Here is a 17602-nt window from a genome sequence, read left to right on the forward strand (position 1 = left end):
GAGAGAGAGGGGGGGAGAAGAGAGAGAGGGGGGGAGAAGAAGAGAGAGAGGGGGGGAGAAGAAGAGAGAGAGGGGGGGAGAAGAAGAGAGAGAGGGGGGGAGAAGAAGAGAGAGAGGGGGGAGAAGAAGAGAGAGAGAGGGGGGGAGAAGAAGAGAGAGAGAGGGGGGGAGAAGAAGAGAGAGAGAGGGGGGGGAGAAGAAGAGAGAGAGAGGGGGGGAGAAGAAGAGAGAGAGAGGGGGGGAGAAGAAGAGAGAGAGAGGGGGGGAGAAGAAGAGAGAGAGAGGGGGGGAGAAGAGAGAGAGGGGGGGGGAGAAGAGAGAGAGGGGGGAGAAGAAGAGAGAGAGGGGGGGAGAAGAAGAGAGAGAGGGGGGAGAAGAAGAGAGAGGGGGGGAGAAGAAGAGAGAGGGGGGGAGAAGAAGAGAGAGGGGGGGAGAAGAAGAGAGAGGGGGGGAGAAGAAGAGAGAGGGGGGGAGAAGAAGAGAGAGGGGGGAGAAGAAGAGAGAGGGGGGAGAAGAAGAGAGGGGGGAGAAGAAGAGAGGGGGGAGAAGAAGAGAGAGGGGGGTAAGAAGAGAGAGGGGGGGGTAAGAAGAGAGAGGGGGGGTAAGAAGAGAGAGGGGGGGGGGGGGAGGTGCTCTGTCACCAACTTGCTCCACTCTGACTTCTGGTGCAGGTGACAGAGTGGAGACCGTTGGTCCCATGCAGCAGGACAGGTGACAGAGCAGAACGGTGACATGCTCTGCTCTGACACATGCGGTGCTGCATGGGACCAGCTTGTCAGTGTCTTGCTGCGTCCTGTAGTGCTGCTGGGAGGAGCGCACATGATCACACCGCCCGACACCGCCCGCTCTCCTGACATTGCAGCAGAGTGGGCGGGTGGAGAGAGTGATGAGATACTTACGTGACAGGGGGGATTTCAGCTGAAGAACCCCCCCCCCCTGTACGCCACACAGGCGCCCCGTGCCTCACCATCTGCCGGACGCCACCGCTCCACACTGTGCCATCCTCCGGATCCTCCCCTCGATGCTGGGCTGTGACGTGCGTCCGCCCACAGCCCAGTCAGTGTGAGTGGCGCCAGCATCCTGTGACGTACCCGTCAAGTTTGAGAGCCCGGAATTGACGGGACGTAAGAGGATAGTAGCGGCCACAGCACCAGGGGGTCATGTGACAGGCACTGAGCGTGCAGGATAGCGCCGCTCAGTGCCAGAATTGGAAATAGAAGCCAATGAAGAAAAGACCTGTAATGGTAAGTACAACTTAGAGAAAATAAAAAAAAAAAAAAATGAGTGAACCATCCCCTTTAAAGGGCACGTGTCAGAAGAAATTTTGCACTAAACCTTAAAGATTCCCCTTCTGCACCTCCTGGGCTGCATTCTAGCAAGGTTCCTGTTATTGTGCCCCCTTTTAGACGAAAATAAATACTTTATAAAGTGGTTCCTTTTTGTATGCAAATCTTGTTAATCGTACACGGGGGCGGGCTGTCTGGTGTCCGTTAGTCTGCCTCCTGTTGCTTTACGTTGTCCCCATCGCTCAATTTCATACCTCAGGACGCCGCCCAGTGTGCCCGAGGTCTTGCGCATGCGCCGTACCACTCTAGCGGGACTGTGCACTGTGACCACTGGTGGCGCGTTGCGCAGGCGTGAATTATGGGCGGCACTGTGATTTTTCATCAGCAAGTACCCACCCATAATCTCGTGCCCGCGCTTTCCCCTCTGCCTCCACCGTTCTGCGCAAGCGCTGGCCAGATGACCCCATGTCACCTCTTTCCCATCTTGCCCTGGAGCAGGAAATCGATGGGAGGAGCGGAGCAGCATAACGGTGGAGGCAGAGTGAAAAGCGCGGGCACGAGATTATGGGCGGGTAGTTGCTGATGAAAAATCACAGCGCCGCCCATAATCTCACGCCTGCGCAACACGTCACCAGCGGTCACACTGTGCACAGTCCCGCTAGAGTGGCACGGCGCATGCGCGAGACCTCGGGCGCACTGAGGTATGAAATTGAGCGATGGGGGACGGCGTAAAGCAGCAGGAGGCAGAATAACGGACAACAGACAGCCCACCCCCGTGTACCATTAACAAGATTTGCATACAAAAAGGTACCACTTTATAAAGTACTGTATTTATTTTGGTCTAAAAGGGGGCGCAATAACAATAGGAACCTTTGTAGAATGCAGCCCACGAGCTGCAGAGGGGGAATCTTTTAGGTTTAGTGCAAAATTTCTGCTGACAGGTTCCTTTAATGTGATAACTAACAAGCAAGAAAAAAAATAGGTCACAATAGCTACAAGAACAGGTCCACCAAGTATTGAAGCACATTCTCAATTACCAAGGGCAATGTCAACAGAAATGTTTGTATGTGACTGCTCACCATACGAAATTATAGAGGAGGCAGCCTACAATGTCTGCACTGGAAGGATTTCACTTCCTCTAATGCACTATTCCCAATATAAAAATTTAATCTACGCTTTATAGGGAATCTGTCAGCAGGTTTTTGCTATGTAAGTCGAGGACAGCATGCAGTAAGGCTCTGTACGCACTCTGAGTTTTGTGTTGCAGATTTGGTGCAGTTTGTTGTCCAAATCTGCCTGTCTATCATTATCCCAGCAAAGTCAATGAGAATTCTGAAGTGCTGTGTGCATGTTTCTTCTTCTCTCCTTGCAGTTTTGGGTGCATAAAAATATGCAGCATTTCAATTGTTGGTGTGTTTTTTCCTGCTTTTTTAACCCTTCCAGGCATTGATTTAATAAAAAAAAAAAAAAAAAAAACACACATGGCAAATAAAAGCACCAAAAACGCAGCATGCACACATACCCTAAGGCTGTGTGCGCACGTTGCGTTTTTTTTCATGCGTTTTCCGCAGCGTTTTGATGCAAAAATTGCATGCGTTTTGATTTCCAAGCAAAGTCTATGGGAAATTGGGCTTTCTTGTGCGCACAATGCTGTTAAAACGCTGCGTTTTAGTTGCAGAAAATTTGTCAAAATCTCTGCGTTTAAAGAAGCAGCATGTCAATTGTTTTTGCCCTTTTGGCAGCGTTTTGCTAACATTAGAGTCAATGAGAAGTCTCAAAACACATCCAAAATCAAAATCCTAGCGTTTTACATGCTTTTTTTTAATGTAAAATGCATGCTTTTTTGACAAAATAAAAGCATGCGTTTTTGACATTATATTGAGATCATGATGTCTCCTTTTTCACACACACATAGTCCGACAATAAAAAAAAAAAAGTGAAAAACAATAAATTATCGTTATTTAATACAGAAATATTCGATCACATTAATATTTTTATTAAAATTAGCTATTTTGTGTATGATTGAAAGCATGATATTTCTTATTTTTTTCCATTTTTTTTTATAGTTTTTGAATGTTTAAACTTTATTTAGTAGTGTATTGTATTGAAAACGCATTTGTCTTTAAGCACAGAAAATGCATGTAAAACGCAGCAAAAACGCTATAAAAACGCATGCGTATTTCCAGCGTTTTTGTGGTCAAAACCAAATTTGACATTGCCAAATTCTGCCAGAGGATGCATTTACAACTGCAAGACACTGAACGCAAACGTGCGCACATGCCCTTAAGAGTTAAAAAATAAAAAGCAACTGTGCTTCTCTTATTAGTGTGTGTGTGCAATTGTTTACGTAAATTAAAGGGTTTATTACCATGTGATTACCTTTACAGCACTAGACACTCACTTGCATGTCAGCCTGACAAGTTCCTGCTGTGATTGACACCTCACAGTCAATGCACAAATCTCTATTGAGAGCCTGGTGTGGACAGGGCAGCTCTGCTGTGTTCCCGAATCTAAATTCTATGATTGTTTCAGACCGGCTTCAGCCAGTCATCTATGTGATACATTGCTGGATTCAGAACCTCCTTGCCTACATTATGTTCCTTACAGATGAGGTTGAAAAAAACCTGCTGACAGATTTCCTTTAAAGGGGTGGTTCACCCATATTTTTTATTGTCTAGATCGATATTATATTGAGAAACAATGTTTCTCTCAAATACCTTGTGTTGTCAATAGTGCCTGTGAGAGGCGCTATTGCAGACCACTGTTCCCTGTCCAGTGACGTACCCGTCAAATACTGCCACGTCACATCCGTGCAGCCGGCTACAGTCTTCCAGACTCTGAGCTGTGAGCGGTGTTTCACTGCTGTCACAGCCCATTTGCTCCCCCCCTCCCTCCTCGCACAGCACGGCGCGTCTCCTGCTCCCCCTCCCTCCTAGCACGGCGCATCTCCTGCTCCCCCCCTCCTCCCTCCCTAGCACAGCACGTCTCCTGCTCCCCCCTCCCTCCTAGCACGGCGCGTCTCCTGCTCCCCCCTCCCTCCTAGCATGGCGCGTCTCCTGCTCCCCCCCCTCCCTCCTAGCATGGCGCGTCTCCTGCTCCCCCCCCTCCCTCCTAGCATGGCGCGTCTCCTGCTCCCCCCCCTCCCTCCTAGCATGGCGCGTCTCCTGCTCCTCCCCTCCCTCCTAGCATGGCGCATCTCCTGCTCCCCCCCTCCCTCCTAGCACAGCACGGCGCATCTCCTGCTCCCCCCTCCCTCCTAGCATGGCGCGTCTCCTGCTCCCCCCCTCCCTCCTAGCACGGCGCGTCTCCTGCTCCCCCCCCTCCCTCCTAGCATGGCGCGTCTCCTGCTCCCCCCCCCCCCCCCTCCCCCTCCTAGCATGGCGCGTCTCCTGCTCCCCCCCCTCCCCTCCTAGCATGGCGCGTCTCCTGCTCCCCCCCCTCCCTCCTAGCATGGCACATCTCCTGCTCCCCCCCTCCCTCCTAGCATGGCGCATCTCCTGCTCCCTCCCTCCTAGCATGGCACATCTCCTGCTCCCTCCCTCCTAGCATGGCGCATCTCCTGCTCCCCCCCCTCCCTCCTAGCATGGCGCGTCTCCTGCTCCCCCCCTCCCTCCTAGCATGGCGCGTCTCCTGCTCCCCCCCCCTCCCTCCTAGCATGGCGCGTCTCCTGCTCCTCCCCTCCCTCCTAGCATGGCGCATCTCCTGCTCCCCCCTCCCTCCTAGCACAGCACGGCGCATCTCCTGCTCCCTCCTCGCACAGCACGGCGCGTCTCCTGCTCCCCCCTCCCTCCTAGCATGGCGCGTCTCCTGCTCCCCCCTCCCTCCTAGCACGGCGCGTCTCCTGCTCCCCCCCTCCCTCCTAGCATGGCGCGTCTCCTGCTCCCCCCCCTCCCTCCTAGCATGGCGCGTCTCCTGCTCCCCCCCTCCCTCCTAGCATGGCGCGTCTCCTGCTCCCCCCCCTCCCCTCCTAGCATGGCACATCTCCTGCTCCCCCCCTCCCTCCTAGCATGGCGCATCTCCTGCTCCCTCCCTCCTAGCATGGCACATCTCCTGCTCCCTCCCTCCTAGCATGGCGCATCTCCTGCTCCCCCCCCTCCCTCCTAGCATGGCGCGTCTCCTGCTCCCCCCCTCCCTCCTAGCATGGCGCGTCTCCTGCTCCCCCCCTCCCTCCTAGCATGGCGCATCTCCTGCTCCCCCCCTCCCTCCTAGCATGGCGCATCTCCTGCTCCCCCCCTCCCTCCTAGCATGGCGCATCTCCTGCTCCCCCCCTCCCTCCTAGCATGGCGCATCTCCTGCTCCCCCCCTCCCTCCTCCCTCCTAGCACAGCACGGCGCGGCTCCTGCTCCCCCCTCCCTCCTCACAGAACGCTGCAAGCAAGAGACGTGCTGTGAGGGAGGAGGGAGGAGGAGCAGGGAGCAGATGGGCTCAGAATGTAGCTGGCTGCACGGATGTGACGAGGCAGCATTGGACGGGTACGTCACTGGACGGGGAACAGCAGTCTGCAATAGCGCCTCTCACAGGCACTATTGACAACACAAGGTATTTGAGAGAAAAATTGTTTCTCAATATAATATCGATCTAGACAATAAAAAATATGGGTGAACCACCCCTTTAAAGGCAATCTACAATCAGGTTTCTTCTACCATCAGTGTGTAGTAATGACAGATCTGGTTCCCATTGCTGGACCAATTCACGAAATCACAGGTTTTTTGCTGAAATGGTATTTATGTCCACTGTAGAGATTTGCCCGTTCCTCGTGCATCAGCCCCGTCAATAATGTAGCTAATGGATGGAAGCGCTGAGTACAGCCTCCTATGTCCCGGCATCCACTGCTTTGATTTGCTGGCTTGATGCAGTGTCATCGGTGCAGCATGGTGCACATGTGATGTAGAGCCAGGCCAACTAATAAAAAATAAAAAGAGCTATGGATGCCAAGAAGTGGTTCTCACAGCTCTCATCTGATGGCCACAGATTTCTGACCTGGTTGCTGGACCAGGTCCTGAAGACTGATTTGCACCAACGCTAATCCAGAGGCCTTCTATTCATGCCCTCTCTCGCTCCACTAAGGCCCGTTTCACACGTCAGTGAAAAACAGTGACGTTTTTCACTGGCATGTAAAACACGCACATGTTCCTGCGTGTGCCGTGATTCACGGCACACGTGGGTTGTCTAAGTGCAATCCGGGCTCCGTTCTCCGTGGCCCGTGATTGCACTTAGAAAACAACTCACCTGTGCGCGCTCCCGCTGTCCATGGTGCTGATCGCTCCCGCTCTCCGTGGTGCTGAATTCTCCCACGGTGCAGCATCCGGCCGGCAGTGACTCCCGCAGCAGCTGCTTCCGGGTCGGCTGTGTCGCGCATAATGAATATGCGCGACAATAATGAGCCGGCTCAGAAGCAGCAGGGAGAACGGGCTACAGAGGACATCGCTGGACGCCGGGTGAGTAAAAATGATTTTTATTTTAAAAGCACGTTTTTTTCTGGCACGTGTTTCACAGACCACACCACTGCGTGGTCTGTGGGACATCAGTGATGCCAGAAAAAAAATGGACATGTCTCCGTGCGGCAATCACGTACACGCGGGTACGCCGCACGGAGACACGTGCTGTGAAAATTCACTGATGTGTGAGCAGACCCATTCATTATAATGGGTCTGCGTATGTCAGCGATTCTGGTACGTTTAAAAAAAAAGCACAAACGTCCCAGAATCACTGACACTGAAAGGGGCCTAATAGACAGGTCCCCCCCCCCCCTTTACCGTGCATGAGGAGAAATCTGTCAATCAAGTCAGTGGGCAGGGATCCAGAAGCTCATGAAAACCGAGGGCTCAACTGCATCAACACATTGAGAGGGCTCCTGCTGCAATAATTTCACGTAAAGTACTGCAAAAAAGATTAAGAGACCCAGCAAAGAAAATCAGATCATCCTACATGTGTCCTCCTGACCCAAACTCCACAGGCTCATATGTGCCAACGAAGCAGTTGCGTTTCGGTTAGGACAACCACAGTCCAGAAATCATATTTCAGACTTGGATAGTGTTTCAGGGACATCCGAACTCAACCTTAGTAATGATTTCAAAGACTGCAACAGGTGAAGACAATGCTGTCATGCTTCACTCCCTGCATGGTGCTAGGAAATGGTTGAAGGGTGGGAATTTGGCCCATTTGCAGCTCATAGGAGACCACATAAACAGTCTCCCTTCATTATATTGTGTGGGAGACGGTGTCTGGGTTTTTTATAGCCAACGATGCAACTGTGAACATGCAGTCTAATCTACAGACACCATGTTATACAGCCGGGGGAGCTGAGCAGATTGATAGTGTTGTAGAAAATATTCCATATAACCAGTGCTTTCATGATTTAACCCTCTGCTCTGTGGGCGGTCCTATTGGTGACTGACAGTGATGTCTGTATGCACACTTACACAAAGAGAGCTGTCAGTCACTGTTAGGACCGCCCACAGAGCAGAGGGTTAAATCATGAAAGCACCGGGTATATGGAATATTTTCTAGCAAAACTGTAGATCTACTCCACTCCCCCTGCTCTATAACATGGTGTCTGCAGAGAAGACGGCATTTTCATGGGGAAAGGTTTCCTTTAAAAAGGTATTAAAATGGGTTTCTGGATTAAAGGGAACCTGTCAGGTCCCATATGTGCTCTAACCTAGTAGCAGGGTGATGTGTGGCCTAGTAATCTAGTAAGTGTGGTATCATACCCCTGTGGGCATGATACCATGGATTGACATGAGTGACGTCACCGTCCGCTCCTGGAGATCCCATGCATGCGCACTTACCATTCCCGCACTCTTGTTATCCGGGTGCTTGCTTCTCGTCTTCAGACGTGCTCTGCGCATTCTCAGAAGACTCCTGCGGTTCCGGTCATGCGTAGTGCACGTCTGAAGAGGAGAAACAAGCACCCGGATAACAAGGCTGTGAGAATGGTAAGTGCATGCACGGGATCTCAAGGAGCGACGGGACGTCGCTCATGTAAATCCATGGTATTACGCGCACAAGGTGATGCGACGCTCATGGAGCTAGAGACCTGCTCATTTACATAGGGAACATTAAGTAATAAAATATTTTTAGACATTCATATTACAACACAGGGATGCGTAGGAAGGGTTTCTAGGCCACACATCACCCTGATTGTAGGTTAGAATGCATATGGGACCTGACAGGTTCTCTTTAAAGGGAACCTGTCAGCAGAAATTTCGCAATAAACCTAAAAGAATCCCCTTCTGCAGCTCCTGGGCTGCATTCTAGAAAGGTTCCTGTTGTTATTGTGCCCCCTTTGAGACCTAAATAAATACTTTTCTTACCTTTTTGTATGCAAATGTTTTTTTATGGTCACGAGGGCGGGCTGTCTTGCGTCCGTTATTCCCCCTCCTGCCGCTGTACGCCGTCCCCCATTGCTCATTTACATACACGAGGACGCTCTCCTCATGTAACTGTCCTCCCGAGGTCTCGCGCATGCCCAGTGCCACTCTCGCGGGACTGAGCACTGTGTAAAGTGTCAACGCTGATGAGGTGATTGCGCAGGCGCGAGATTATGGGCGGCGTTTTCATTGTCATCAGCAGCGTCATCCAAGTACCCGCCCATAATCTCGTGCCCGTGCTTTTCCCTCTGCCTCCAGTTATGCGCAAGCGCAGGCCATATGAACCACGTTACCTATTATCACGGGCATGAGATTATGGGCGGGCACTTGGATGACAATCACAACGCCGCCCATAATCTCGCGCCTGCGGTAATAGGTGACGTGGATTCATATGGCCAGCACTTCCACATAACAGTGGAGGTAGAGGGAAAAGCGCAGGCACGAGATTATGGGCGGGTACTTAGATGACGCTGCTGATGACAATCACTAGCGGTCATGCTTTACACAGTGCTCAGTCCCGCGATAGTGCCATTGGGCATGCGCGAAACCACGGGAGCACTGGGCGGCATCCTCATGTATGGAAATGAGCAATGGGGGACGGCGTAAAGCGGCAGGAGGGCGACTAACGGACGCAAGACAGCCCGACCCCGTGACCATAAAAAACATTTGCATACAAAAAAAGTAAGAATTTATAAAGTATTTATTTAGGTCTCAAAGGGGGCACAATAGCAACAGGAACCTTTCTAGAATGCAGCCCAGGAGCTGCAGAGGGGGAAACTTTTAGGTTTATTGCAAAATTTCTGCTGACAAGTTCCCTTTAAGAATAAAGCACACCCCCATAAATCGCCCAGTAGCTGGCATCCATGCAAACACAGGCTGGAGTGCTCGCCCCCTCAAACTGATCGCACGGTTCTGGAGAAGTGGGCACAAACCAATCTTTTTAGCCTTACAGCTATGCCCACCATACAGACACATTTTCTATGGGCACTGGAAATCGCCAGACCCCTTATCTCTTGTGGAAACAGCATGCTGAGATCCAAAGTGCCTATGCTATGGTCACCCCCAACACCTGCCGCAGGGACCCCTCCAGTAGGGTGGGCACCCCGATACTGGCAGGTCAGCCGCCTGGGAAGGTCACTGCCTGCTTAGAATACACAGAAACCTGAGGAGACTCGTCCAGTTCTCCATGTGATGCAGCAATAAATAGCACTGTGTAATGCACCCTGTGCTGACCGCCATGGGGGCTGCAGTGCCGTGCAGGCAGAGGCAGAGCTACTCCCGATACCGTGCACTCACACTCACCTGCAGACCCACAGACACTTGCCTGAGTGCTGACCTCCCTGCACTGCAGCTCTGCATCCCAAGCCTCCTTCTCACTGCTCTTCCTGTTCCGCTCTCCAACTTCTTCTCTCCGTCTCGGACGTGTGTGCGCCACCTGCTGGAGACTCGCATCACTACAAGCAATCAACAAACACCATTAACTAATGGCTATAGCGAGGTGCCCGTGATTCTATCATTGTGACTGAAACTGCAGCTCTGAGGACAGCGGTTCTACATACAGACAATCCTCTCCTGAAGGACGAGACTCCGGATCTGCGCCTCGTGCTGTCTATGAGTGTAGCAAAGCTGCTGATGTAGAAATGGGTGTGTTGCAATTCATATAGTGTCCGGTAGATGGCAGTGTGTGTGCATTGTAAAGCGCAGTGCCCCAATACAGCAGCATTTGGCTGACCTTATACTTTGTCATTGTACTGAAATGTTGGGGGCCTGACTTCTCCAAGGAGTGCTCACCTATCTGGCCACACGATTCATCAAACATAATCCAGGGGTGTTCTTACAGATGTGCCATCTTCATCAGCGCGTCTGTTTTCTTAGGGTAAATTTACACATAGTGAAAACAGCAGATTTCCCGCTACATATTTACTTGTGGAAAATCCGACGCTTTTTACAGTCCCCGCATAAAGCAGAAAATGTTAAAGTGGATCTTTCACCAACTTATGACCGGCTCCATGTGCAGCTCTGTGTGTGGCTCCGTGTGCGGCTCCATATGCAGCTCCGTGTGTGGCTCCATATGCAGCTCTGTGTGCGGCTCCGTGTGCGGCTCCATGTGCGGCTCCATATGCAGCTCTGTGTGCGGCTCCGTGTGTGGCTCCATATGCAGCTCTGTGTGCGGCTCCGTGTGCGGCTCCATGTGCGGCTCCATATGCAGCTCTGTGTGCGGCTCCGTGTGTGGCTCCATGTGCGGCTCCATATGCAGCTCTGTGTGCGGCTCCGTGTGCGGCTCCATATGCAGCTCTGTGTGTGGCTCCGTGTGCGGCTCCATATGCAGCTCTGTGTGTGGCTCCATGTGCGGCTCCATATGCAGCTCTGCGTGCGGCTCCGTGTGTGGCTCCATATGCAGCTCTGTGTGCGGCTCCATATGCAGCTCTGTGTGCGGCTCCATATGCAGCTCTGCGTGCGGCTCCGTGTGTGGCTCCATATGCAGCTCTGTGTGTGGCTCCATATGCAGCTCTGCGTGCGGCTCCGTGTGTGGCTCCATATGCAGCTCTGTGTGCGGCTCCATATGCAGCTCTGCGTGCGGCTCCGTGTGTGGCTCCATATGCAGCTCTGTGTGTGGCTCCATATGCAGCTCTGTGTGCGGCTCCGTATGCAGCTCTGTGTGTGGCTCCATATGCAGCTCTGTGTGTGGCTCCGTGTGCGGCTCCATATGCAGCTCCGTGTGTGGCTCCATATGCAGCTCCGTGTGCGGCTCCGTATGCAGCTCTGTGTGTGGCTCCATATGCAGCTCTGTGTGTGGCTCCGTGTGCGGCTCCATATGCAGCTCCGTGTGCGGCTCCGTATGCAGCTCTGTGTGTGGCTCCATATGCAGCTCTGTGTGTGGCTCCATATGCAGCTCTGTGTGCGGCTCCGTATGCAGCTCTGTGTGTGGCTCCATATGCAGCTCTGTGTGTGGCTCCGTGTGCGGCTCCATATGCAGCTCCGTGTGTGGCTCCATATGCAGCTCCGTGTGCGGCTCCGTGTGCGGCTCCATGTGCGGCTCCATATGCAGCTCTGTGTGCGGCTCCGTGTGTGGCTCCATGTGCGGCTCCATATGCAGCTCTGTGTGCGGCTCCGTGTGTGGCTCCATGTGCGGCTCCATATGCAGCTCTGTGTGCGGCTCCGTGTGCGGCTCCATGTGCGGCTCCATATGCAGCTCTGTGTGCGGCTCCGTGTGCGGCTCCATATGCAGCTCTGTGTGTGGCTCCGTGTGCGGCTCCATATGCAGCTCTGTGTGTGGCTCCGTGTGCGGCTCCATATGCAGCTCTGTGTGTGGCTCCATGTGCGGCTCCATATGCAGCTCTGCGTGCGGCTCCGTGTGTGGCTCCATATGCAGCTCTGTGTGTGGCTCCATATGCAGCTCTGTGTGCGGCTCCGTATGCAGCTCTGTGTGTGGCTCCATATGCAGCTCTGTGTGTGGCTCCGTATGCAGCTCTGTGTGCGGCTCCGTATGCAGCTCTGTGTGCGGCTCCATATGCAGCTCCGTGTGTGGCTCCATATGCAGCTCTGTGTGCGGCTCTGTGTGCGGCTCCATATGCAGCTCTGTGTGTGGCTCCATATGCAGCTCTGTGTGCGGCTCCGTATGCAGCTCTGTGTGTGGCTCCATATGCAGCTCTGTGTGTGGCTCCGTGTGCGGCTCCATATGCAGCTCCGTGTGTGGCTCCATATGCAGCTCCGTGTGCGGCTCCGTGTGCGGCTCCATGTGCGGCTCCATATGCAGCTCTGTGTGCGGCTCCGTGTGCGGCTCCATATGCAGCTCTGTGTGCGGCTCCATATGCAGCTCTGTGTGTGGCTCCGTGTGCGGCTCCATATGCAGCTCTGTGTGTGGCTCCGTGTGCGGCTCCATATGCAGCTCTGTGTGTGGCTCCGTGTGCGGCTCCATATGCAGCTCCGTGTGTGGCTCCATATGCAGCTCTGTGTGCGGCTCCGTGTGCGGCTCCATGTGCGGCTCCATGTGCGGCTCCATATGCAGCTCTGTGTGCGGCTCCGTGTGTGGCTCCATGTGCGGCTCCATATGCAGCTCTGTGTGTGGCTCCGTGTGCGGCTCCATATGCAGCTCCGTGTGTGGCTCCATATGCAGCTCCGTGTGCGGCTCCGTGTGCGGCTCCATGTGCGGCTCCATATGCAGCTCTGTGTGCGGCTCCGTGTGCGGCTCCATATGCAGCTCTGTGTGCGGCTCCGTGTGCGGCTCCATATGCAGCTCTGTGTGTGGCTCCGTGTGCGGCTCCATATGCAGCTCTGTGTGTGGCTCCGTGTGCGGCTCCATATGCAGCTCTGTGTGTGGCTCCGTGTGCGGCTCCATATGCAGCTCCGTGTGTGGCTCCATATGCAGCTCTGTGTGCGGCTCCGTGTGCGGCTCCATGTGCGGCTCCATATGCAGCTCTGTGTGCGGCTCCGTGTGTGGCTCCATGTGCGGCTCCATATGCAGCTCTGTGTGCGGCTCCGTGTGTGGCTCCATGTGCGGCTCCATATGCAGCTCCGTGTGCGGCTCCGTGTGCGGCTCCATGTGCGGCTCCATATGCAGCTCTGTGTGCGGCTCCGTGTGCGGCTCCATATGCAGCTCTGTGTGTGGCTCCGTGTGCGGCTCCATATGCAGCTCTGTGTGTGGCTCCGTGTGCGGCTCCATATGCAGCTCTGTGTGTGGCTCCATGTGCGGCTCCATATGCAGCTCTGCGTGCGGCTCCGTGTGTGGCTCCATATGCAGCTCTGTGTGTGGCTCCATATGCAGCTCTGTGTGCGGCTCCGTATGCAGCTCTGTGTGTGGCTCCATATGCAGCTCTGTGTGTGGCTCCGTGTGCGGCTCCATATGCAGCTCCGTGTGTGGCTCCATATGCAGCTCTGTGTGCGGCTCCGTGTGCGGCTCCATATGCAGCTCTGTGTGTGGCTCCATATGCAGCTCTGTGTGCGGCTCCGTATGCAGCTCTGTGTGTGGCTCCATATGCAGCTCTGTGTGTGGCTCCGTGTGCGGCTCCATATGCAGCTCCGTGTGTGGCTCCATATGCAGCTCTGTGTGCGGCTCCGTGTGCGGCTCCATGTGCGGCTCCATATGCAGCTCTGTGTGCGGCTCCGTGTGTGGCTCCATGTGCGGCTACATATGCAGCTCTGTGTGCGGCTCCATGTGCGGCTCCATATGCAGCTCTGTGTGTGGCTCCATGTGCGGCTCCATATGCAGCTCTGCGTGCGGCTCCGTGTGTGGCTCCATATGCAGCTCTGTGTGTGGCTCCATATGCAGCTCTGTGTGCGGCTCCGTATGCAGCTCTGTGTGTGGCTCCATGTGCGGCTCCATATGCAGCTCTGCGTGCGGCTCCGTGTGTGGCTCCATATGCAGCTCTGTGTGTGGCTCCATATGCAGCTCTGTGTGCGGCTCCGTATGCAGCTCTGTGTGTGGCTCCATGTGCGGCTCCATATGCAGCTCTGCGTGCGGCTCTGTGTGTGGCTCCATATGCAGCTCTGTGTGTGGCTCCATATGCAGCTCTGCGTGCGGCTCTGTGTGTGGCTCCATATGCAGCTCTGTGTGCGGCTCCATATGCAGCTCTGTGTGTGGCTCCGTGTGCGGCTCCATATGCAGCTCCGTGTGCGGCTCCATATGCAGCTCTGCGTGCGGCTCCGTGTGTGGCTCCATATGCAGCTCTGTGTGTGGCTCCATATGCAGCTCTGTGTGCGGCTCCGTATGCAGCTCTGTGTGTGGCTCCATGTGCGGCTCCATATGCAGCTCTGCGTGCGGCTCTGTGTGTGGCTCCATATGCAGCTCTGTGTGTGGCTCCATATGCAGCTCTGCGTGCGGCTCCGTGTGTGGCTCCATATGCAGCTCTGTGTGCGGCTCCATATGCAGCTCTGCGTGCGGCTCCGTGTGTGGCTCCATATGCAGCTCTGTGTGTGGCTCCATATGCAGCTCTGCGTGCGGCTCTGTGTGTGGCTCCATATGCAGCTCTGTGTGTGGCTCCATATGCAGCTCTGCGTGCGGCTCCGTGTGTGGCTCCATATGCAGCTCTGTGTGTGGCTCCATATGCAGCTCTGTGTGCGTCTCCGTATGCAGCTCTGTGTGTGGCTCCATGTGCGGCTCCATATGCAGCTCTGCGTGCGGCTCCGTGTGTGGCTCCATATGCAGCTCCGTGTGTGGCTCCGTGTGCGGCTCCGTATGTGCTCATCCACATAACAGACAAGTGCAGGAACGTCCTTTTGCTGACATTCACTAGTCTGGTCTCTAAATTGAACCTAATTCGAATATGCTGCCATTTTCTCCCATGCAGACCGTTGGTCCATGTCGAAAATTGGCTATGTTGACTGGCACATTGTCTATAATGGGTGCGTGCTCTCCGGCTGCAGTTCGTGGCATACATGTCTGAGGAATACACCTGTGTGAACAAGTCCTAACGGGAAGGATGCGCCCATTGGCCACCATTCAGCCAAGTTTGTGGTGAAAATCACACTTAGAGGTGCTTTACACGCTGCGACATTGCTACCGATATATCGTCGGGGTCACGTCGTTAGTGATGCACAGCATGTAACACTAATGAGCGATGATCAACAATCGCAAAATCGTTCCAAAACAGTGTTCATTTCCTTAATATTGTTGCTGCTGCCGGTACGATGTTGTTCGTCGTTCCTGTAGCACCATACATCGCTCTGTGTGACACCGCAGGAGCGACGATCATCTCCTTACCTGTGTCCACCGGCAATGCAGAAGAAAGGAGGTGGGTGGGATGTTACATCCCGCTCATCTCCGCCCCTCTGCTTCTATTGGCCGGCCGCTTAGTAACGCGGCAATGACGTCGCTATGACGCCAAACGCCCCTCCCCCTTGAAGGAGGGATTGTTCGGCGGTCACAGTGACGTTGCTGTCAAGGTATGTGCGTGTGACGCTGCCGTAACGATAATGTTCGGGGGTGGGTACTATAGCACGCAACATCGCTAGCAATCGCTAGCGATGTCGCAGCGTTGCAAGTACCCCTAAAGGCCGCTTTACCCACTGCGATATCGGTACCAATAACGCCAGCGTGCGCACCTACCCCCATCGGTTTTGCGACACGGGCAAATCTATGCCCGTGTCGCACAACATCGCCCGGACCCGTCACACGGACTTACCTTCCCTGCGGTTTGTTCAGCGTCACAGCGACGTCACAGCAGCGTCACTGACCCGCCGCCCAATAGAAGCGGAGGGGCGGAGATGAGCGGGACGAACATCCCACCCACCTCCTTCCTTCCGCATAGCGGCCGGGAGGCAGGTAAGGAGAGGTTCCTCGTTCCTGCGGTGTCACACGGAGCGATGTGTGCTGCCGCAGGAACGAGGAACAACTTGTTACTGCTGCAGTAACAATATTTGAAAATGGACCCCCATGTCACCGATGAGCGATTTTGCACGTTTTTGCGACGATGCAAAATCGCTCATAGGTGTCACAGGCAACTGCATCGCTAAAGCGACCGGATGTGCGTCACCAATTCCGTGACCCCAACGAGATCACTTGAGTGATGTTGTAGCGTGTAAAGCCCGCTATAGGCTATATGCGGACGCTGCAGTATTTGTCACGTTTCTGTCGCGTTTTTTGTTCCATTTTTGTTGTCAGAAAGTTCTGACTTTTGACTTCCCAGCAAAGTCTATGAGAAGTCAGATTTGCTGTGTGCACAATGCAGTTTCTTTGTTTGACAAAAATATTTTAGCATGTTCTATGTTCTTGCATTTTTGGCTTGCTTCTACTGAAAAACCGCATTAAAAATGCATCAAAAACGCAGCATCATTACAAGCACTTTTTTTTTACATTATTGGACAAGGTGCAGTTTTGTTGTGACAACAAAACTGCAGCGTGCGCATGTAGCTTTACAATGTAAAGACAAAGATGGGGAATGCCGATGTGCAGGATAGAATTAGGAGGGCCACAATTGCACTGCATTCTCTTTTTTTTGCCTTACACTTTACATTGCCGATCTGATAAATCAGCCATCAGATGTCTCTCATGACTCCTCCATACATGAGTGAGTGCTCACTGTGCTAAGTGCTCCTGTGTTTTCTATGTGAGAGTCACTGGCAGACTCCTCTGATGGCAGCTTATCTCTTCATTCAGGATCTTTCCTACACATTGTATGAAGAGGAGTCATACATATGTGTGTGAATATACGTATATATATTAAAATTAATTTCTCACCAGGTGTCAGTAAAAATCACATCCAATCCACACAGGCAAAGAAATCAAACCATAGATATTCATAAATTTAGGGATGTGTAATAATGAGAAATTACACAGGGAAAAACTATTGAACACACTATAGGCCACTTTACACACACAGATAAATCTGCGGCAGATCTGTGGTTGCAGTGAAATTGTGGACAATCAGTGCCAGATTTGTGGCTGTGTACAAATGGAACAATATGTCCATGATTTCACTGCAACCACAGATCTGCCAAAGATTTATCTGTGTGTGTAAAGTAGCCTTATGGGTGGCTTTACATGCTACGATATCAGTACCGATATCGCTAGCATGCGACCCGCCTCCATTGTTTGTGCGAAACGGGCATATCGCTGCCTGTCGCACACAAAATCGCGCACCCGCGTCACACATATTTACCTGCATAGCGATGTCGCTGTGACCGGCGTACCGCCTCCTTTCTAAGGGGGCGGTCCGCTCGGCGTCACAGCGACGTCACTGAGCGGCCGCCCAATGAAAGCGGAGGGGCGGAGATGAGTGGAACGAACATCCCGCCAACCTGCTTCCTTCCGCATTATGGCCGGCGGCAGGTAGGAGATGTTCCTCGTTCCTACGGGGGTCACACACAGCGATGTGCACTGCCGCAGGAACGAGGAACAACAACGGTAAAGCGATAGTATCGATAATTGGGAGCGGACCCCCATGTCAACGAGGAGCGATTTTGGACGTTTTTGCAACGATCCAAAATCGCTCCTTGGAGTCACAC

At 53.4% G+C, this 17602-nt stretch overlaps 1 protein-coding gene across 2 annotated transcripts in view; it reads right to left on the reverse strand.

Moving 5' to 3' along the window:
* The window catches only part of MTRES1 (mitochondrial transcription rescue factor 1), a 48566-nt gene extending 38476 nt beyond the window's left edge, over positions 1–10090 (reverse strand). Inside the window, exon 1 of one of the 2 annotated variants that reach the window (XM_075338376.1) lies at positions 9984–10090. The gene's annotated coding sequence lies outside the window, so the exon portion shown is untranslated. Of the gene's footprint in view, positions 1–9961 lie in introns of both variants that reach the window. The other variant, XM_075338375.1, reaches the window with a different exon arrangement.
* Between the last annotated feature and the right edge of the window lie 7512 nt (positions 10091–17602).

This window comes from Anomaloglossus baeobatrachus, chromosome 3 (assembly GCF_048569485.1).
Source record: "Anomaloglossus baeobatrachus isolate aAnoBae1 chromosome 3, aAnoBae1.hap1, whole genome shotgun sequence".
In the NCBI taxonomy this organism is placed as follows: Eukaryota; Metazoa; Chordata; class Amphibia; order Anura; family Aromobatidae; genus Anomaloglossus; species Anomaloglossus baeobatrachus.